The following is a 6,867-nucleotide window of genomic DNA, read 5'->3' on the forward strand; positions in this document are numbered from 1 at the left end:
ATGGTGACACGGCCCTGACGAGGGCGCCTGGGAAATTTTGTGTTCTCCATCGCGGACCTGTCGATCGATCATGTGACGGACACTGGTATTGACTTGTCCCGGTCGGCGCACAGTAGAAAGTTTCAGGAACGTGGCGTGATGATACGGCGCCTCTGCGATTGGCCGCGAGGTGGTGATGGTCCCTGGACGAGAGAGAAGGACCGAGCTGGTTGTACAATTTGACTGTTCATGGGCCACGGGGAAAAGGAAAACCTTTCACTTTGGCCCTGTTTAGTTCCCTTCAAAATTCCAAAACTTTACAAAATTTCTCATCATATCGAATGTTTCAACACATGCATGAAGTATTAAATGTAGCTAAATAAAATAACTAATTACACAGTTAGATTGTAATTTGCGAGGAGAATCTTTTGAGCCTAGTTAATCTATGGCGGGACAATAATTATCAAATATAAACGAAAGTGCTATAGTATTTTACACCCAAATCTTTACACAACTACACAAAGCCTTTCTTGTTGCTCGGATCAAGGACGATCGGCAGTCACTCCAACACACCAAAAAAAAAACTTACCTGAGACGTTCAGTACAATGGCCGTGTTCGGATCTGGCTAGCGTGCCAGCACCCATATTTTTCGAAAAAAAAATCTCACATGTCCAGAACACTAAATGAAATCTATTTGCAAAATTATTTTAGAGATAGATATAATTTTTCACGATAAATCTAATGACAGTAATTAATCAGTGATTGATACAGTGATGCTACAGTAATCATCCTCTAATCACACGATTAAAAGTCTCATTAGATTCTTTATGGTTCCTAGCACAGAAGTTCTGGAGTTAGTTTTGTAATCTGATTTTGTTTAACACCGTTATTAGCGATCAAAGTTTTCTAACAATCCCTAGCCTAAAATAGGGCCAATGATTGAGACCGAGATCAGAGGCTGGACTGGGGACGCGCCGGTAGGATGCGCCACGGCCTTTCGGGCAGCCCCAAAGGGCAGGGGCAGGTTCGCTGAACCTTTGCTGTTGCTTGACATCTCCATCCAGTTGCGCGCGCTCTGTCCAGCGTGGGGGCATCTTTCTCTGCCGTGTTCAATTGGAGGCCATGTTTCCACTGCATTTTCTCCGGTGTTAGGAGAGGAGTGGCTTGGTGCAATGGAGCTTTTGACCGGGTGAATGGGTCGTAGGCTGATTGCCAAGGCCGGGATCATGCTAGAAAACTGCATAAACAAGTACGCGCGCACTTCTGAAAGTTCTGAAGGAAGAAACGGCCGGAGAGCCTTTTTTGTGGACATTTTATGGATGAGTTTCATTGTGATGTTCCCCAATCTCTTAATGACCATTTTTTATTCATTCATTTCAAATTTATGAGAGCAGGCTTTGTCCTTTTTCTAATTTAGTGGCAGGGTGTATATTTTATGGGCCGGATTTTAGAAACCCCGCCAAAATACGGGGCTTGCTAATCAGAGCGCGCGCGCCAAGAGCGCTACTAGATCCCCGGCAACGGTTGTTTTTTCATTTCTAGAAAAAGTTTTTTCCCGCAACTTTCCATTTTTGGAAAATTATAACTTGTAAACACAACTTGTACAACTTATATGCACAACTTTTTACTCCTTCTGTGCGGTAAACTCTTATCATAACTTTTATGATACACATAACTTTTACGTATAACTCTTTCCTAACAACTTGATGCATAAGTTGTTAGCATAAATTTTACGATACATACACATTCAATGCATCTTTATTTTTTTTCTAATGACTTATAGAGGACAACTTTTGAGTATAAATTGTATGAAAATGTTATCCGGAAGATTTCTCACACAACTTTTAATCACACAACTTATAAGTACAATCTTATTAGTACGATTTCTATATAAAAGTTGTCATGAAAACTTCATATATAATAGAAGGTAAAAGGGAAAACCTGGAAAAGAAAAGAAAGATATGCCAAAAAACAGTAGCACTTTTATTAAGGAATGTAAAGGAATAGAAATGAAAAGATAAAATAAATGGATACCTGGCCCGTGAGGTAGGTCCGTAGGTGGGCGCAGCATGCAGGCACCTCAGTTCGTGATTGTCACCGTGTTGCATCGCAGGCTACGAAGCGCTGTAGCGCGCGGCCCTAGGATTGGATTTCCGCCAAAATACCATGCCCCTTTGGCCTCAACTTTTTAGGCTTTGTTTGGATACAAAGTATTTTGGGAGTATTGAACAATACTACGGTTTTACAAAATATTTTAGTTTTTAAAAGCTCATGTGTGTTTGGATGCAACAAACTTTGTGGTTTAGAAACCGTAGTACTATCAAAATCATAGTCTTTTGGGGTTTTAAAAACTCCACTCCAGACTTTTTTTTTTTGTCTAAACCATGGTTTTGCATATCTTTGGCTTACGAAACTACGGTTCCTTGATACCATAGTTTTCTAAACCCACAATATCAAACAGAGGCTTAGGCATCATCCAATTATGAAAAACGTAGTAGTGTACAACATCATCAAGTCTTGATCACAATTTTACAACAAACAATGAATTGTACGATGGTAAAGGGAAATGGACAAATTTAAGCTAATTATGTCTACTCTTTTGAAATCATTCAAGGCTTCAACAACCCTGTCCCTAAAAAGGGAGATTGCACTACCAATGAGTACATGATTTCATAAAGTTTATGGCATTCCATTGTTGTTTATTTTCTTCCATGACTAAAAGCCATGAATAGAAAGCCAACCAAGCACACCTCACTTTAAACATGATAAAAATAGTGCATGTTGTATTCTAGTACATGCCTCTCAAGTGGGTGAAATTTGCGTTGTGTAAAGGTTGAACTTGTTTTCATGTTGCAATAGATATGCCTGGGGCTGATCCCTAGAACTTAATATAATAAAAATACTATATACTTACTCAGGGATGTCTCTAGGAATTTGGGGGCCCGGTGCCAAATGTAAAATGGGGATCCTCGTAAAGTATCTCAAATTTTAGTGTAAACAATTTAAGAGCCAGACCTTAAAAATGTTGGACTCTTATCTTATATAATTTTGAGCTAAAAATATATAAGAATCAAGTTGGTTTGTGAATAGAGCACTAATCGCTAGAGTACTGGTGGCTGGCCCTCAGTGTTGGTGCTGGAGATTGGCGAATGGAGATTTGCGGATTGCCCGCTGCACGCCGAGAAGGACGGAAGGTGGAAAGATGCAGATGCTATAGCAGTGGCAATGTATATTCTAGACGAGGAATGGAAAGCGAATAGATAGATAAAGTATAGATCTTGGACTATTAAAATTTTAGGGACCCTCCATTTTTGGGGGGTCTGAGCGGTCGCACCTCTCTAAAGAACATAGCAATTTTGTTGGATGGCGATTATACTGACTCTTTTCTATTTTTATAGATCCATCTCCATTTACCTAAGTCCATATACATGTGAATACTAGGGGTCGCGGGGACCAAGGGCCTCTAGTTCGATAGTCAAACTGCTCACAGGTAAGGCACCAAGCTTTCGTTTCAGGGGGTTCCTATTCATCTATCGGAAGATGCCGATGCTACATATCACACAGCCCACCACAGCCTATAATTGCTCAGCCCATCACTCAGGTCTCAGCTAGCAATGCAATTTCTGGATTCGGAATCCTGTAGCATGCATCAAGCCGCAATGCAGGTCAGCAGAGTAGAACATGCCGTGGCCAGCTTGTACGTATGCGTCACAAGGCACATGCCACTATTTTATTTTTTCTTTTAATCAATGTTAGTATTTTGTTACTTTGAGTATTTGAGTGATGCGTCATGTGGTTTGTCTTGAGTGATGCGTCATGTAGTTGTCGAGTTGCTTGATGCAGGATTGTTTTATCTCTCTATTGTTGTACTGTCCAATCTGGACTTTTATCTTTTTATTTAATATAATCGGCATCTCTTCTGCCTGATTCGTTTCAAAAGAAATGTTAGTATTTTGTTAGGTGTCCCACGAGCTCTGATCTCATTTGTTCTTTTCTCTCCGCACGGATCTCAAACATCGAATCGAAAGATGGGTAAGAAACAATCTTCCTGAACATACACAGGAACCATCTTCGTTTCATACGGTTTTGTGAGTTTTTTTTTATTTTTTTTTATTTTTTATTCGATTTATCAAAAATATATATCCAATTTTTTTTGCAAAAATGTCACCCTGCCGCCGGTTCGTTTGGCGGTAAGAAATTACCGCCAGATGAACCGGCGGTAAGATCCTTGACCCACGGCCCATGGAACTTACCGCCGTATCATCCGGCGGTAGCTCCTTACCGCCAAACGAACCGGCGGTAAGTGCTACCGCCGAGCTACAGCGCGGCTATAGCCGGCTGTAGCTGTCCTGTAGACGGCCAGCGCCCTACCTCCGTTTGAAACGGCGGTAGGTATTCCCACAATTTTTTTTAATTTTTTTGTATGCTCTCACTGCTGTAATTAATTGTATAATTATTTTAAAGACTGTCTGAACGTTTAGAGATATTTCAGAAAATAATAGAGATAGCGGAGGTTAGGGAAATATTTTTTTTTAAAATTTATACAAATTAGGTTTAACTCTAATAGTCTGTGAAAATATATTTTCATGAGATATTCATGAGTTTCAATTACGATTTCGATGTCCTGTCACCTTGCATCAGATTCTTCTGCACCCCCACTATACTTAAAAATGTGGGAGGACCTACCGCCGTTTGAAACGGCGATAGATATGCGTGAACCATGCCTATAGACCAAATAGCTCCATCTATAAATAGAACATCACCCCATCTCATATGAAGTCAGTAGCCATCTCATACGAAGTCTTTAGCCATCCCCGCACGACCACCATATCTTTCTCTGGTTCTACCTACATTCCGTGGAACAAGATTAGAGAACCTGTGCCTCAAGGAGTGCAGGTTCCAATGTGCTTCTGCGGTTTGTTGTGCAAGCTGATGGAGTCCAAAGTTTTGGGCGATGACTTCGGGAGGAGGTTCTTCATGTGTGAGAACTACGAGTACGATCCGCCAAAGCGCTACGGCAAGGACAAAGCGAAGGTATCACCTCGCACTATCTAGTTTGCGCCTTCGGAGTTCAGTAAGTTAATTCTAACTCGGCTTGGAAATAGAGTCCACCACCTCTTTGTGATTTCATACAGTGGCTGGACACGGAGCAATCGATCGAAGCTAAGGAACACGTTGAGCGCGAAGCAAGGTGGGCTGCGGAAAGGTGGCAGCGAATGCTGCAAGAGGAAAAAATGGAGGAGAAGCGCAAGAAAGATAAAGAAGAGATCCAGAAGAGGATCACAGATGTGGAACGTCGGCAGACGGAGGAGCGTGAAGCTGATAGGGAGAGGAAGCGAGAGAGGGCCCGCCGTGCGAAGGAGGCGGGACCCGAGGCTATTAGGAAGGGGAAGTATCCTCGGTGCACTCAGTAGATGACTATCATGTAATGTTCGAATTTCATATTCCCTAAGGCATGTTAGGTCTAGATGGAACACGACGTTAGCGTGTTCCATGTACATGCCAGTGCAATTGTTATTGTAATTTCAATGTCAAATTAATCTGCATTGTGTAATTTGTACTAGGTACAACTAGATTTTTCAGAAGCATTACCCTACAAATAAATTTTTCAGACCGACGCGATGATAACTCCATGGGTATATATCGGCCAGTACACACAATCAAAACAATCAAAACAATCACCGTTCATACATTGAACACAAATTAAATAGTGGTCCACACAATTCAACGCACATAACACATGACATGGTATGTCAGGACCTGTTGCAAACTACGATAACGAGGTCCAAGACTAAACCTAACATGCCTTAGGTAATTCGAACAAACGTTACATTATTTATTCAGATGGAGCAGTACAACATCAATCTTTCACGGGCAGTACCCTTATCACGTCCCGCGATGTCTGCTTTTGCACGCTCGCCTTTGCGTAAATCTTCATTCACCTTCTTCAACCACTCCATATACTGCTGATCACGATGAGTGATCCACGTGTCAATCCACTCATGGAAATGGCACCAATGTGTATGCGTGTCATCACCAGCGTACTTTTGCAAACAAGAAACAATTCAAAATTAATAAAAATAACAAAATCATATTTACAAATTAATCTATACCTGTGATGTTGCACCTCTTTTTTGGACTTCCTCAATATTCTTGCAACACCAATACCTCTGGCCAAAAGTCTCGTAATCACGAGATATGTTCGGAACACAACGCATTTGGCAATAGCAATCGGGTGGCTCTACACCTTTCGGCCATACCTTGCAATCTGTAATACATCTATTGGGATCGTTAGGAGAGGGTCCTAAATTAGCCTCCATTTCCCGACGGAAAGCTGCCCGGGAGAATGAGGAGCTCATAGCTGTTTGTTTGGGCTAATTAAAAAAAGTAGAACCTGAATTGCAAGTCTGTGCTCTCGGGAACCACAAGGTGCTCTTTTATACACGCAGGGCTGCCTGCATGTCCAAGCATTTTGAACACAGATATTACCTCTCACTGCTCCACAGTCATCCACGGTTCTGCACTCGCACGCTCCACAGCGCGCACTCATTGCACTTTAAACAACAACAGGACCTCTCACTGCTCGTACCATCAGTACTCGCACGCTCCACAGCGCTTACTGCTATCACTTTAAACACAGATTATTGCATCGACCTACTCATCGCATCGACCACTTTAAACTCATCGTACTGTCACTGCATCGACCTACTCGTGATTATTGCACTGCCCTGACACATCCCATCGCCCGGAACACTACACGGTACCGGCTTAATCGTCACAATGTAAACCATAGGAATTACATCATAATACAACGTTAATGAAACACACAGCAGAAATGCAGTGGCATGACAGAACCCGTTGCAACTACGGTAAACAGATTCTGATCT

This window comes from Panicum virgatum, chromosome 6K (genome assembly GCF_016808335.1).
Source record: "Panicum virgatum strain AP13 chromosome 6K, P.virgatum_v5, whole genome shotgun sequence".
Taxonomy (NCBI): Eukaryota; Viridiplantae; Streptophyta; class Magnoliopsida; order Poales; family Poaceae; genus Panicum; species Panicum virgatum.